The 17,564-nt window shown below is 37.7% G+C and overlaps 1 protein-coding gene across 1 annotated transcript in view; it reads right to left on the bottom strand.

Moving 5' to 3' along the window:
- LOC126185051 (uncharacterized) overlaps positions 1-17,564 on the bottom strand; it is a 707,909-nt gene that overhangs the window by 29,590 nt on the left and 660,755 nt on the right. The gene's annotated exons all lie outside the window — the stretch shown is intronic.

Below are 17,564 nucleotides of genomic sequence, written 5' to 3'. Positions count from 1 at the left end.
AAGACAACCACATATCATGACGTGTAGAAAGAAGGGGAGAGATACATTGTGGACACACACACACACACACACACACACACACACACACACACACACACATACACACACACTTGTTGCTCCCTCTCTCTCTCATAATAGGGGCACTGATTTCTTGATTTGTGGAAACAGTTAGCCTTCCACAAGCCAGGTCCCTTTGGTATTCAGACATGGTATAGCTCCAACTAGTGACAGCTGTTTGTTTTCTGACATTACAGTGAGGTGGCTATATGTACATTTTGCAACCAGGTAGGTGAGCAGTGACAATATCTTAAGTTACGTAATGACAGCAATTGCAGCACCTGGATATGAAAAGGAGTGTCTCATTTTTGTGGTGGTCACACTGGTACTGTTTGGGAAGGTGTGACAGAATGCTTATAATGTGACTGTTGAGAAGTGTATCTAGCAAACACTGCACAAAACTGATAAATGACTTACAGACTTGAGTCACCTTGTAAATATGTAGGGGACTGGATCATGGTATCTTTTAAGTGACTCAAGAAAAGCAAACTCTTTTTGTATCAACAGCAAAGTGTGAGGAGGTTACATTCATCTGAGGCCGTGCCTGCTCATGCCTTCATCACCATCCAATCATTTTCAAGACAGGTGCCTCCACATGTGGACTCGGTAAAGTCCTTTCACACAATGTGGTTGACAGCTCCAAATAACATATCACCTAAATTTCAAATGTCACATCTTTGGCTGAGAAGGAAAAAAAAAATCTTAGCCATTAATGTGGGAACCACAAGTTTCATGATTCTTCAGTGTCCACTCTGAATGGATCATGGATCACCAATGGATCTATGTCACTGTTGAGCCTGAATGAAAATAGAGTGAATGGTACAATGAGTATACTGCTGGTCGTATTTTTAAACCAATTAAAAGTTCAGTATCATTTTTAGTCATATTTTGGTGGCATTTTCTAGTGAAGTCCAACAATTTTTATGCCTCTGCTGATGTTTGGTGCTATGCAGAAGAGCCTTTTCCCACAGCCCTGAAAATATTTCTGTTCATTGCATTACACATTATAAATGTTGTGGCAATGGACCATGTCCTGCTGTGCATCTACAGCCACATTCAGGAAGGCCTTTGACCAATGAACCCACTACTTACATGGGTATTTCCCTCTAACATCTCTTGTTAATCTATCATCTGCATATGGAAATTGGATAATAAAACACATTCCAACTATAGTTATTTTCTTTTGTATATAAAGCTCACTGAGGCAAGTCCCAGGTGAAAGAGACTGCAAAATGGCTATCAGTCATCCATAAAATTATGGTAATAGTTGATCAGTTCCTGGAAGGTGTTGGAACTTTGCCAGAATTTTACATGGTTGACCATCTTTGTACTGCATTTGATATCGAATCCATAAACCCTTTGTTGGATTTTTTACACTGTTAAATTGACACTTTTTAATACATCAATGTAGTCACTTCAGCGATCTCAAAGTTTTTGTCTGGGATCAGCAATTTAAGTGTTGGTAGGCATACCTGGCTTATTTAGCTTTCTTGATTATTATTAAGTGGCACTCATACATTAATATACATCCAATGTATATTAATAAATAATAAAATGCCCATTTTAAGTTAACCCTTTGACTGCTGCTGACATGTTAACTTGCCATGCCTCGCTGTTCCCCTGACATGCCTGACAAGTATACACGTCACCTTGGGTCTGCCCTACAGTGCTAAGGACGTGTTCAAGCATCCAGTGGCACTGGCCTTCCCAGCACTAGGGATGAGTTTAGGCACAATGAGTCACAGCTACCTCAGCACTATGGACGTGTATACATGCAGAGCTGTCTTACCGCCCTGCGCTTCTAGTAGCTGTTCAGTGCTCTGACTGTGTAGTTCGAGAGTGCATATATCTTTGTTGCTGTATTTGCTCTTTGTAGAATTCGACTTAGATTTCTGTAATTTTGTCAGTTTTCTTGTTTTCTATGTGAGAAATGTCATGTCTCCATGGTTGCACAGGTAAAGAAATCCTGGATATGCTCACTAAGAGTGACAGTGAGTGTGAATTATCTGAAGATGCTAACAGTGATGAGTCTTCAACAGAATCTCAAAGCTGTAGTCCTCAGCCTTTTACATCAGAGGGGAGAGCAATAATGACAGTCAGCAGTTCCTCTGAATCTGAGGAATTAGAAAGTGACAGTGAAACGGTTCAGAAAAGAGTGCACTTCAGTGACACATTTGACTGGAAAGAAACTGATTTCCATCCATTAAATCATTACTTCGATGACTCGAGTCCTGGACAAAAATGTCAATTAGATACTAACGCAAGCATTCTTTCATTTTTTGTGATATTTATGTCTCAAGAACTGCTGCAATTTATTGCAGATGAATCAAATCATTTTTACGTTTACACAAAAGAAAATACTACATAATCTCTGAATTCTCAACTGTCAAATTGGAAAGACACTAGATTTGAGGAAATATATTGTTTTTATACTGTTTGCCTTCTAATGGCACAAGTTAAGAAGTTAAAATTTAGTGATTATTGGTCCACAGATACACTTTTGAACACACCAGTTTTCAGCGAAATTATGTCCCGAGACCGTTTTTGTCTACTTCTGAGAATGTTACACTTCAGTGATAACTCTGCGAGTACTGGAGGCAACAGTGTATTTAAAATTAGGATGATTGTTGACAAAGTTCATAAGATGATTTGTAATTCACATTGCCCACATCACAAGCTTTGCATAGATGAAAGTCTCTTGCTGTTCAAAGGACGATTATCTTTTAAGCAATTTATTCCAACCAAGTGAAGTAGATTCGGAATAAAGACATTTGTACTGTGTGACTGTCAGAGTGGGTATATTTTAGATTTTATTGTATATACAGGCGCAACAACAGAAATTTGGTTCTACAATTTGGGAAAAAGTGGCGATGTAGTGGCAACTCTAATGGGACCATATTTGGAACAGGGTCATATTCTATATGTCTATAACTGGTACTCCAGCCTGGACCTGTTCCTCTGGCTTCACAACCATGGAACAGCAGCATGTGGCACTGTTCGTAAGATCAGGCGCAACATGCCAAAACTGCAGAAGAAATTAAAGTGAGGAGAAACTGAGTTTACATCCACTGACAAGGTCCTTGCTATCAAGTGGTGCAATAAGAGAGAGGTGTACATGTTGGCCACAAGTCATACAACACAAATGGCTGAAACTGAAAAGACTGTCAGAAATACTGGCGAAAAAATAAAGAAACTGCAATGTATCGTAGTTTACAATTCGAGTATGGGTGCAGTTGACCGTTGTGAGCTCAGTGAGATCAGTGCATAAGACTGTAAAATGGGATAAGACATTTTTTTACATATTCTGGATTTGTGCAGTCTAAATGCTCATTCTCTCCACTGGTCGATAACAGGGTGAAAAATGGCACTCGTAGAGTTTCACCTTTCCCTCGCAAGGAAGATTGTAGAAAAACAGTCTACAGAATGGAGAAAAGCTGGTAGGGGAAGGTGCTACAATGATAAGAATCCTCTGCAATTCACAGGGAGACATTTTCCAGCTGTTATCACGAGTGAACATTCACAGAAAAGTATGCTAATGAGTAGATGTGTGGTTTGCATGAAACAGAAAGTGCACTGGGAAACTAGATACCAATGCAAAACTTGCAATATTCCAATATGTGTTGCACCCTGCTTTGAGACTTATCATACAAAGAAGCATTACTAATCATTGGGAACTAAATCTGAGAGTAGGTTTTCAGGCATTCCCTAGTTCCCCGCGATCTGAATGGCAGGGTGTGAGTGGCACAGCCTCGCCTGTTGTTAGGCTCCCCACCTCGTCGCATACGTCAACATGGGGTCCTCTCGATGGCGGGTGGAGGCCTTACACCACAACCGTCTGCCAATTTGCGGGAGAGGAATGTGGTGTCACCGCCAGACACCACACTTGCAAGGTGGTAGCCTTTAAATCGGTTGCGGTCCATTAGTATATGTCGGACCCGCGTGTCGCCACTATCAGTGATTGCAGACCGAGCGCGGCCACACGGCAGGTCTAGTCAAGAGACTCTCTAGCACTCAGCCCAGTTGTACAGCCGACTTTGCTAGTGATGGTTCACTGTCTACATACGCTCTCATGTGCAGAGACGACAGTGTAGCATAGCCTTTAGCTACGTCATTTGCTACGACCTAGCAAGGCACCATATCCAGTTACCAACAGATAATATTGTGAATCATCCAATTTCGCAAATCATTACAGAATTCAATATTCCAAGATCCACAGTCTCAAGAGTGTGTTGAGAATACCAAATTTCAGCCACTACATCTCACCACATACAACGCAGTGGCCAGCAGCCTTCACTCAATGACCAAGAGCAGCAGCGTTTGTGTAGAGTCATCAGTACTAACAGACAAGCAATACAGCAAAAAAATAACTGAAGAAATCAATGTGGGACATACAACAAAAGTATCCATTAGTATAGCACAGTAAAATTTGGCATTAATGGGCTAGGGCAGCAGATGACCAACTCGAGTGACTTTATCAGTTGGATCATAGATGACTGGAAAAGTGGGCCCAGTCAGATGAGTCCCAATTCCAGTTGATTAGAGCTGATGGTAGGGTTCAAGTGTGGTGCAGACTCCATGAAGCCATAGACCCAAGTTGTCAATGAGGCATTGTGCAAGCTGGTGGCTCCATAATGGTATGGGCTGTGTTTACATGGAATGGACTGGGTCCTCTGGTCCAGCTGAACTGATCATTGACTGGATATGGTTATATTTGGCTACCTGAAGATCATTTGCAGCTATTCGTGGACTTCATGTTCCCAAACAATGATGGATTTGTTATGGGTGACAATGCACCAAATCACTGGGCCACAATTGTTCAGGATTGGTTTGAACAACATTCTGGACAATTGGAGCAACTGATTTGGCCAGCCAGTTCACCCAACAAGGTACATAATTGAGTAGTCAGTCCGTGCACAAAATCCTGCACTGGTAACACTTTCACTATTATGGACAGCTATAGAGGCAGAATGGCTCAATATTTCTACAGGAGACGTCCAATGACTTGTAGAGTCCATACCACATCAAGTTGTTGCACTATTCCAGGCAAGAGGAGGTATCCAATGACTATTGCCACCTCAGTGTATAACCTGTCTGAAAATCATTTAGGAGCTCTATTAGCCTAATTAACAATAAAAAACAGAACAAAAAAATGGTTGCTGGTGATTTTAAGTCTCCCCAGCAGTAAACATTTATTGCAGCCAGTAACGTTGTCATTCAATATAATAACCACATTAAACTTCCCATCTAGGATGGCTAAATGCTCTAAGACAGTCACTGATAATATCTTTATAGACAAATAAAAGTAACAAAATCCAGGCACAAAACCAATAGTCAATCAACAGACTGTTGGACCAACAGTCTGTTGATTGATTATTGGTTTTGGTTGCCAGCTCTCAGGCATAACACCACCAGCCATTCATCATGAAGAAGTTGCCAATGCAAAGAAAATAAATCAGGTTCATCAGGAAAACGATCCATTGCATGGACACATTCCAGCAACCTCAAGGCTGAGGTCTAGAAGAAGTTTTCTCAAGACTACTTCAGTCTAGCAAACAACAGCAGTTACAGCAAGGAAACAATTGTGGATTTCTTAAGTTATGAGCAACTCTGCTTGGCCTCTCCCTTCAGAAACCTTCCCACATGGGGATGAACAGAACTAGATTGTGTGGACTCTAAACTGCCTATATTCTGGAGTTGGAAGATTTAGGAGTAATCTCTAGAAACAGCACATCCTGTGTACTATAACTTGGGATGATTTGGAACTACTGGGCTGAAATAGAACACAGTGTCCATTTCAACAAATCATTTTTGCTGTGGAGTGATACTTTGGTGTAACTAATGGAAACTGCCCTCTAGAGTCACCATAGATATTAGTTGTTCCAGTGATATTAGATTAGATTATATTTACTTTCATTCCAACTGATCTGTAGTGAGGAGGTCCTCCAGGATGTAGAACATGTCAGAAAAACAATAATACATGACAAATATTGGCAATTGAAACAAATAAGCTAATGTACCTTCCACAGGTCCCAAGTGGAATGATTATCATTTTTTTTAATGAACACGATGTGAAAGACTCATTTTACAAACACTAATGCACTAAATTTAAAATAAAAAAAGTTTTTTTTATTTATAAGGTAATAAACATCTAATAGAACTACTATAATACTTATTTACAATGAACACATTACTACACTGAAACGGTGCAGACATTAGATTGTACTTACACACACACACTCACACACACACACACAAAAACAAATAAGCTAATGTACCTTCCACAGGTCCCAAGTGGAATGATTATCATTTTTTTTAATGAACACGATGTGAAAGACTCATTTTACAAACACTAATGCACTAAATTTAAAATAAAAAAAGTTTTTTTATTTATAAGGTAATAAACATCTAATAGAACTACTATAATACTTATTTACAATGAACACATTACTACACTGAAACAGTGCAGACATTAGATTGTACTTACACACACTCTCACACACACACACACAAAACACACACACACACACACTTATTTACAATGAACACATTACCGCACTGAAAATGTGCAGAAGTTATATTATACTTATCACACACAAATCACTTGGGTCTACTGAGAAATCCATCAATGTAGTAGAAGCAGTTGGCCACCAATAAATCCTTTAGGTTTCTCTTAAACTGAATTTCATTGGTTGTTAAGCTTTTTAGCGCTGCTGGCAAGTTATTGAAAATGTGTGTTCCTGAATAATGCACACCTTTTTGTACAAGAGTAAGTGACTTTAAATCCTTGGGAAGACTATTCTTATTTCTAGCATTGATTCCATGAACTGAGCTGTTGGTTTGCAAAAATGGTATATTTTTAATGACAAATTTTATTAGGGAATAAATATATTGGGAAGCAGTAGTCAGTATCCCTAGTTCCCTAAACAGGCTTCTGCAGGATGTTCTTGAGTTCACACCACATATAACTCTTACTGCACATTTTTGTGCCCAGAAAACTTTAGCTTGGCTTGATGAATTACCCCAAAAAATAATCCCATATGACATTATGGAATGAAAGTAAGCATAGTATGCCACCTTTTTCATTTTTATATCTCATATGTCTGACACAATTCCCATTGCAAATTGAGATTTGTTAAGACACTTCAGCAGTTCTGTGGTGTGCTCCTCCCAGTTGAATTTATTTTCAAGCTGTAATTCCAAGAATTTAACACTGTCCACTTCTTCTATCTGCTTGTCGTATTATGTTAGGCATATACTCGTGGGACACCCCTTACAAATTCTGAACTGCATGTAGTATGTTTTTTTCAAAGTTTAGTGACAAAGAATTGGCTAGGAACCAGTGATTAATGTCCACAAATGTTTTATTAGCTGATCTTTCTAAGACAACACTTGATTTGCTATTTATTGCAATGTTTGTATCATTGGCAAACAAAATGAACTTGGCATCTGGTAATGTTACTGATGAAATTTCATTGATATACACAAGAAAAAGTAGGGGCCCTAAAATGAAACCTTGTGGGAACCCACATGTAATTAGTTCCAAGTTGGATGATGCCTGATAGCTTAATACATATCTCTTTCCTAATAACACCCTTTGTTTCCTGCCAGAGATATAAGATTTGAAACATTTTGCAGCATTTCCTGTTACACCATAATATTGTAATTTACTTAAAAGAATATTGTGAGTTATACAGTCAAATGCCTTTGACGGATCACAAAATATACCAGTTGCCTGCAATTTTTTGTCTAATGGATTAAGCACATTTTCATTGTAAGTGTAGATAGCTTTTTCAATATCAGAACACTTTAGAAATCCTAACTGCGACTTTGACAGTATGTTTTTTTGAGATAAGATGGTTATAAAGCCAATTATACATTACTTTTACCAAAATTTTTGAGAATGCTGGCAAAAGGGAAATTGGATGGAAATTTGATGCTATTTCTTTATATACCATCTTAAACAGTGGCTTAACTCAGCATATTTCAACCATTCAGGAAATATTTCACTGATAAATGACTGGTTATACAGATACGAATATAATAGAGGGAAACATTCCACGTGAGAAAAATATATCTAAAAACAAAGATTTTGAGACTTACCAAACAAAAGCGCTGGCAGGTCGATAGACACACAAACAAACACAAACATACACACAAAATTCAAGCTTTCACAACAAACAGTTGCTTCATCAGGAAAGAGGGAAGGAGAGGGAAAGACGAAAGGATGTAGGTTTTAAGGGAGAGGGTAAGGAGTCATTCCAATCCCGGGAGCGGAAAGACTTACCTCAGGGGGAACACACACACACACACACACACACACACATCCATCCGCACATACACAGACACAAGCAGACCCTTTGATGCCTGTTAAGACACTTCAGCTGTGTCTGCTTGTGTCTGTGTATGTGTGGATGGATATGTGTGTGTGTGCGAGTGTATACCTGTCCTTTTTTCCCCCTCAGGTAAGTCTTTCCGCTCCCGGGATTGGAATGACTCCTTAAAACCCACATCCTTTTGTCTTTCCCTCTCCTTCCCTCTTTCCTGCTGAAGCAACTGTTTGTTGCGAAAGCTTGAATTTTGTGTGTATGTTTGTGTTTGTTTGTGTGTCTATCGACCTGCCAGAGCTTTTGTTTGGTAAGTCTCAAAATCTTTGTTTTTTGGTTATACAGATAGCTCAATATGTTACTTAACTAAGAATCACATTCTTTAATTAACTTTGTTGATATTTCATCATACCCACTAGATGTTTTTGATTTTAAAGATTTAATGGTGACATTATTTCTGCTGGGGTAGTTAGGGTCAAATTCATATTAGGGAAGTTACTTGAAATGTCTGGTCTGAGGTGTTCCATAGCAGCATCTACAGAACCTGACAACTCCATCTTTTCAGTAACAGTTAGAAAATGTTTGTTAAAAAGTTCTGCAACACTACACACATCTGTCACCAACATATCATTTACTCTTAATGCTATTTGTCCCTCTTCATGACTGGTTCTACTGGTCTCCTCCTTCACTATATCCCACGTTGTCTTTATTTTGTTATCTGATATATCTTTTCCTGGCAATATATTTGCTTTGATGTCCATATTACAGTCTTTAATATTTTTCAGTATTTCTTGTAATGCGCTATAACAATCAACATCAGAACTGTTTCGGATTGACAGATACAGTTTTCTTTTATTTTACAAGATACCCCTATTCCTTGAGTAATCCATGGCTCCTTTGTAGACTTTGCTCTAACCTTGGTTAGTTTTGGGGAAAAACAGTGTTCAAATAAGGTAAGCAGTTTATTAGCAAAAGTGTTATATTTTTCATTCACGCCATGAGCACTGTATACATCAGTCCAGTGAATGTCTTTGAGGAGTGTCCTAAAATAATCAATTTTTGGCTTATTGATTACCCTCTTGAGCTCAGATGTAACTGATTTTATATCCTCTTCTGTATTAATATTTAACAGAAGTAACTGCATGTCATGGTCTGAGAGGCCATTGACTATTGGTTTTCTAACATAATTTTGTCATTCGACTTTTCTATAAATATATTATCAATGGCTGTTTGTGAGCAATTGGCTACCCTAGTGGGGAACTTTACAGTGGGGATTAAGTTGAATGATAGTGTTACTAACTCAAATGAGTTCTTATTGGGAGAGTCTTTAAAGAAACCTACATTGAAATCACCAGCAACCACTATTTCTTTGTTTTTGGTTGTTAAATGGGCCAGTACAGCTTTAAGGTTGGTTATGAACAGATTTAAGTTACCTGCAGGTGCTCAATATACACTTAATATTTTGAAGGATTTTTTGTGAAATTCTACTCCTGTTGCACACACTTCAATATGCTGTTCTAGGCAAAATTTATGAATGTCTATGTTCTTAAATTTATAACAGTTCCTGGTGAATGTGGCAACTCCTCCTTTCTCCATTTCTGCTCTACAAAAGTGAGATGCTAACCTAAACCCTGTAACACGTAAAATTTGTATACCATTTTCCACATGATGTTCAGAGAGGCAGATTATGTCAGCTGTGTTTGAGGACTCTAATTCATCTATGCAGATAATTAATTCATTAATTTTATTTCTCATTCCTCGAATATTTTGATGCAATAGAGATAGCTGACATTTCACATTGACTGAGTTAAAATTGGGTAGAGTTGAAATATCTGCTGACTGTCGAAATTTCTTTACCAATAGCTGTTTATGCTGATATAATAAGCTATAATTGTGTTTTTTTGGTTTCTTTCTCAAACTGAATGTTTGTCTCAGTCCTAACCTCTCTTAAAATGTAATTTCTTTCTGTCCTCCCTACTCTAATAAAAGTGGTGTTTTCTGAACCCTATAACTACTGGCATTTTATCACTCATGACAGTGCCTCCCCCCTTTAACTTTCCTGCTCTTTTCCCAGCCAGTTTACCCTTCCCTTTCCTGTTGAGGTGAAGGCCATGCCTAGTATAATCCCACCTATTGAGAGAATCAACAGGAACCACACCAATGTGTGACCCTGCACCCAACATAAGCAGCCATTCCAACTCCAAATTAACTCTCTTGACAGAAGAGTTTAAATGAAGTTGGTCATGGTGCCCAAGAACAGATACAAACTCAACACTAGTATGCTTCGATGCTGATGCAATCTTTGCTAGGTCACACTCTATACTGTACCCAGAATCTCTGTCAATACTATTACCTGCCCACCCACTATAACCACGGTGTCTTCCTTAGTGAAATCTTTGCAAAGTGGTCCTAAATCCTCTGTCACCTGCTCCAGACCAGCACTAAGTTTTAAAAAAATGGTGACCTGGTATTCTGATCCGAGTTCATCCTGCAAAAGTTGGCCAACACCTCTTCTATGGGAACTACCTAACAACAACACTTTCTTTCTCTTCACTGATTTCCCTACATTCTTACCTTTCAATTTGCTGCTGAAAATTCGTTGTGCCCTGTCTACACCTGGAACTGTTTGAGGCTCACCAGCTTCTAACTGAAGCAACAGGTCAAATCTATTTTCCACATTCACTATGGAGCTGTCAGACAAAGTTCTAGGCCTGTTCCTCCTGTTGCCTGTTGCCACTTCCCACCTCTCTTTACCCTTCTCCCTCCTTAACCTGTCAAGATCTCCCCTGGCCTTGTCTAACTCAGCCTGAAGGGTGGAAATTTTCCCCTCTTGTTCTAGTATCTTCCTATCTCTACTACATATCCTACAAAACCACTGATGAGTCTCATTTACTTCCCCTATTCCCACGCCACTACAGTCACCCACATGGAAAAAACTACAGCACCCATCACACCAAAGCCCTGACCTAACAATTCTATGGCAAGTCAACCATTTTTCACTCATGATAAATGTAATTGTTTATTAAGAATAAGTCAGTTAAATTACAGATAAACACGAAAATATGGTTCTACAAATTTGGCCTATATGCAACTGTGTGGAAACAAAAAACAACAGTGTAAAGTTTCTGAAACAACAACTTAAAATTTACACTACTTTCTGGAAATGTGAGTTAAATAATGAAGAGCTACACTACAGTTAAATTTCTGGAGAGAGCAAAGATCAATTAAACAAAATTATATAGATTAGCTGCAGCAAAATGTAAACAGAAAAGACGACTGTACGATCTTTTTGCGTTTTCTGCTATATTACGTAAAGAAAACTGAAACCATTAATGGTACGCTTAAAAAGCACACTAATACACCTACTTTCCATGTAATAAATACTAAACTATATATTTTTGTAATCTAAAAATGACTTATCTTTACGAGAACCCCCAAACTCAAGCTAGTAGCCTGGGTGCAGGGTGTGCGTCAAAGAGTTATGTGATTTTAAAAAAATGTATTTAAATGTAAACTTTACCTTTTTTATAAAAATCTGGAAACAAACTGTTGCACAACTACTCTGGTAATTGAAATACAGTTCTCTGATATTGGAACGTGGAGGACAACTGAGTGATGATGTATGAAAAGTTAGGTTAATTTCGTTATGTTATTTGTTAGTTGCAGGCATAAATGTAGAAAATCATATTTTTCCAGAGTGAATTTGAACATGCCATGGATATAAAAAAAAGAGATTGGGCCAGCTGGCTATAAAAAAATACAGCAAGACAAGCCTGCAGAAAGCTGTCAGTGATGTCAAGGCACGTAAATTATCACTCAGGAATGCATCCAAAAAATATGGAATACCACCTAGTACACTTTCAAGGAAACTAAATAACAAAAATCCTTTGAAAATAGGTGGACAAACTGTTTTTAGCTTAGAAGAAGAGAAGACATTAATCAGTGGATTATTTAAATGCGCAGAATGGGGCCAACCATTAATGACAAGTTAGATAAGGGATATTGTAAAGAGCTTTCTGGACCAAAGGGGAAGAGTGGAAAAAGGTTTGAAGACAAGAGGCCTGGATATGAGTGGGTGAAAAATCTGCTTTCATCGCAATAATTTGACTGTACATTTGAGTGAAAATGTAAAGAGAACTGGAGTTAAAGTGAACAGAGATGTCATAGCAGGCTATTTCAAGAATTTGGAGGAGACTGTGAGAGGGGTTCTGCCTAGCCACATAGTCAGCTATGATGGGACCAGCTTCTCTGATGATCCTGGTGCTGTCACAGTGTTAGTCAGGAGGGGATGTAAACATCCCCATAGAATCATAGACTCATCCAAAACAAGTACATCTGTAATGATGGCTTCTGCAGGAGATCTTCTGCCACGTTATGTAGTTTATAAGGCTACTCATCTGTATCCATCCTGGATGGAAGGTGAAATGAATCATACAGCTTACAACAGAAATCAGAGTGGACAGTTGGACCTCAGTACATTTGAAGATTGGTTTCAGAAAGTAGCTTTGCTGTATCTTAAGATGGCTTGAGGGGGTCAAAGTTCTGACAGGAGAGAATCTCTCAAGCCACATTTCCTTGGTTGTAGTCTCCCAATGCGAGGAAAACAATATTACATTTTTGTTGCTCCCGCAAATGCAACACACATCTGCCAGCCTTGAGACATGGCATTCTTTCGACCAATGTTGATGGCTTAGTGAAAAGCTTTGACTGATTGGAAGAAAGGCAATGTGTTCTTTCTAAAAGCGACTTTCCTAAGACATTGCATGTGACATTTCACTACATGGGTGAGAAAACTGAAGGCAATGCTATTGCAGGATTTCGTGCTTTTGGTATCGTACCTTTCAATCCAGAAAAAGTTTTATCCCTCTTACCTGTCAGTAGTTTGGAAAATGAAACAGGCAACCCAACGCAGGTATGGTCTGACACCTTTGTGGAACACCTGAGAGATGTTCGTTACGGGTCTGTTAATGCCCAACCCAAAGAAAGCCCATGGTAGGAAACTGGAAGTTCTCCCTGGGAAAAGTGTCATGTCACAGACAGAAATTTCAGGCGATATTAGAGTGGACAGCAAGGAAAAGGAAGCTGATGATTCCAAAGTTTTGGAGCAAGAAACTGTAATATCTGAGACAACAACTGAAGAGGAATATGAACCTGGACCTTATGAGACACCTCCAATGATAATGCACAAAAAAGATTTTGTCTTTGTTAATCTTCCTGTTACAGAGACAACCCATTCAAAATTATATGTAGGAAGGATTGAAGCTATGGAGCTGCATGATGACATTTAAGTTAATTTCATGAGGAAGAAAATCAGTGAGAAACAAGAATACTTCTTTTTTCCTGATGTTGTAGACGTGTGTAGTGTCAAAAGCACAAGTTGTGATGAAGGTGAAAGGAACTGATTTCTGATGAGGAAGAATGATATTTAAAACTCTAGAAGGCATTAACATAAGGTAATTTAAACTGTTGTATTATGTAATGAATGGTATGGTTTGTTTTTTGAAACATCAGTCTTATAAAAGCATATGTAAACTCAGAGATTTAATGGTTAATAAAGCTGGATGGTAATACTAAACACATTAATTGGCACTAATTAATATAAAGTTGAGATAGTATAAATGCATTTTTCTTAGTAAAAGTCCTGGGGAGATTTGAAACACAATTCAGATTAAAATTTGAAGAAGGGTTATGGTAGAGCATTTTCATTCTTTTAGCACATTGCTGTAGGAAGGATTAGAGATGCTGTATTTAAAATTTGAAAATTATAGTACAATATTTAGATATTAAGTTTCAGTAAAAACTTAATTTTTCTGTTCCAATTCACCCCAATTTACTGTATACCACTTACTGTGACTGCAGGTAAGCACAGACCGTGTAACACCTACTGGAGTGTCTACTGTGCTCTGCATCTTGCACAGAAGAAGATCTCCTGCTTGCAACTCTGAGGTCAGCAGTAGTGTAGCTTGATACTTCTTTCTTTTATTGGCTTGTAATGGCAATTACCATGTATTGTGTTTGCCTCTGACCCTAATAAATAATAATATACAGTGTTCTTCTTCTTTTTTTTTTTTTTTTTTTTTTTTTTCAGTCCTGAGGTGTATCCAGCAAAATAATTTTGCTCCAGAGAGTACCGCAGTGGTTTTGTACATGCCATCAGGGATTGCATCATGCCATTCTACCTGTATATAGCCACAATGACTATTGGCAGACAGTGGCACAACTTTACTTGTAGTGTCTCAATTATTATAACTTCTTGTCTCAAGACCATCACCTACCCTAGAAACTCATGTCTCAAAAATAATTTCTGCAGCCTGTGTAGGCACTGGCTCTGATAACTACAGTTCAGGGTCAACTGACGAGACTCAGAAACTGAGTAAACTTTTCTACAACCTAAGAGCCCCTAAAACAACTATAAATATGTCCAGTTTGCCTCGTAGTGCCAGTTCATCTTACATGTTGCCTTAGTTTACGTTTTTTCTCAGACAACGCACAGTACAAGCTACCTCCAGCCCAGGTAGATCCTGAGGACAACAGCATAGCAAATCATAGCAAAAACGTCAATGCAGGAATTATTTTGTCATCTTGCAGTAGATGGCCTTCCATCAGAAGTCCATAACACTATTTTCTTAGGTTATTACCACAATCATTTGATAAATATCAACTGTCACCTTTTGAAGGTCAGTTGTCTTCACCAGAGGTTGTGGCAACCCAGATTATGAGGATGTTGAGGTTACTTCCAACCATACTCAACATGCTTGGGATATCAGGTATGTAGAGATCATCTGCTTACATTCAGCTGAAAATGGTTATATATGTATATACAAAGGGGATACAATTCTGAAAATAGTGATTCCTCCATTTACCCATCAGTTACCACTATTTTGCTAGCCACATCAAGCTTATTTTGGTTGAATGAGGGTTAGAAGTAGCTGCCATAATTATCTCTCTCTCTCTCTCTCTCTCTCTCTCTCTCTTAACCATCACCCACATATATTTACAGAAATCATAGCAAACTGTGTTCCAAACGCTTTTTGTGTGTCCCTACTCTACTCAATGCCTGCAGCATGTACTGAATGTTCATCATATCAATTTTTTACTCCACCAAGGAATTTCCATTATTGGACAAGAAACTGACTATCACTTATATGTAATAGCACATCACCAGACATAGTCAAGATGGTGCACACTGAAAAGTGCAGTGACAAAATGCTCATAAATAAGTGAAAGTTAAATAGTGCATCATGTAAAAAGTGTCAGAAATGGGTTGTATGAGGAGTTCTATGTGTGAAGGGCAACATGTGGCTGCATGAAAGACATGCAAAACATATGCCTAAAATTTATTTTTGGAGATATTCACTGGTCATGCCTTGACTGTTTGTAGGATGAAAACACAAAACTAGCTTCCACAGTGAGTTTGCAGGAAGAAATTCTTAAAGTGCTTTGCAGAGGCACTGATGCTTTAAACACAGAATTATCAGTGCAGAAGCAAGAAAATTTTGACTTGAAATGTGGGAAAAAATGTTTTTGCAAAACAGCTGAGTCAATAGACGAAATTAGCATAAAAATGGGTGGACTTATACAGTTATTAGCTCAAACAATGAGGCTGCTGTCCGTAGGGAAGAAACTCATACGGGAGTCTCAAGAACCAAAAATAAATACAAGTGGACAAGTGTAACTTACAGTAAAAAGAATTCAAAATGTCTCAATAATGAACAACAGAAGGAAAAAAAATGAATTCATTGTTACAGGTGATTCTCTGCTGAAAAACATGGTAGTGCAGAATTCCACAGTAGATGTTCATCCAGGTATAAGGACCCACCCTTTGAAGAAACACTTTAGCAACATATGAAGCTCGCAGGATGGTTTAGCAGAGGCATCTTGGAAGAATTACAAAGGTTTCTTCATCCACGTATGTAACAAATTTTCTTAGAAGCAGCACTGAAGAGTAAACTGTAAGTGAAACAAGAAATTTAATTTGATCTGACTGTAACCTCTACAGAATCTTGGTGAGTGGTATTATCTACAGAAGATCAATCACTCATCAATATTTTGGAGAATAAACCATGATTTAAATGAAAACTGTAACAATCTAAGAGCTATGTTCATAAATCCCAATAAATTCTTAAACAATAAATGTTTTGGTAAAGACAGTCTTCATTTAAATAGGTTAGAATTCAAAATTTTTAGTAAAATGTTCGCTGATACATGTAAAATTCTGCAAAATAGAGGAAACTTACAAGAAATTATGGGTATGAGAAACAGTGTTTGGTAATGAAAATGGCAAGACTGAACAGTCCCAAAGAGAGTATGCTTGAGACCATAACTAGAAAAGAATGTCCCTTCATAATGCACTATAAATGGACTAACATGTAAGTGCTGACTTTTCAACCAAAGTCATAAAGTGGATGAATAACAAATTATTCCATCTGAATGTTGAAATATCAAAGTTATTTGCCTCAATGAACATTGGCTTACATCTGAAAATATTAAACTTCTTAATAAAATTGAAAATTTTGAATTAGCTAACAGCTTTTGTAGATGAGAGAAATCTCATGGAAACTCTTGCATACATACTCATTCTGATATAAAATATGAAATAATAAATGATTTAATCGTCTGATTGAAGAGTGTATATTTGAAAGCTGCTGAATTGAGTTGAGGGACCTAAATGTCATAGTAGTTTCTACTTATAGAGTACCAGAGGAAGCTACAGTTAAAGCTTTTCTGGTGAAATTTCATTGCCTGCTTGAAGAACTCAATAAAGAAAAGAGGAAATACATAGTAATAACTGCTGATTTAAATATTAATGTCATAGTCGAAAGCAATGATGTGTCCAAATTCACTGACTCACTGACTTAATAAAAAACTTTGGCTTCAAAATAAACTTCATGCAACCCATTAGAGTAAATGCACAGTCAACTACCTATATTGATAATATTCTAGCAAATTATATATTTGAAGATGTTTATAAATTTTACATAGATTTAGGAATCACTGACCACTCTGCATTATTCATTGAACTACCAAAAATTAGGAAAGAAATTTCATGTAACAAAAGCGATATGAGAAGAAACTTAAAAAAAAAAAAAATTATATTTAGAAATAAGTTAAGAGAGGTTGAATGGCCTTATGACAGCTGTACTTCAAGTAATAGTAACTTCTGACAATTTTTTAAGTAGCTTT

The sequence above is a fragment of the Schistocerca cancellata genome, chromosome 4 (assembly GCF_023864275.1).
Source record: "Schistocerca cancellata isolate TAMUIC-IGC-003103 chromosome 4, iqSchCanc2.1, whole genome shotgun sequence".
NCBI lineage: Eukaryota > Metazoa > Arthropoda > Insecta > Orthoptera > Acrididae > Schistocerca > Schistocerca cancellata.
This window is presented reverse-complemented; position numbering and strand designations above follow the sequence as displayed.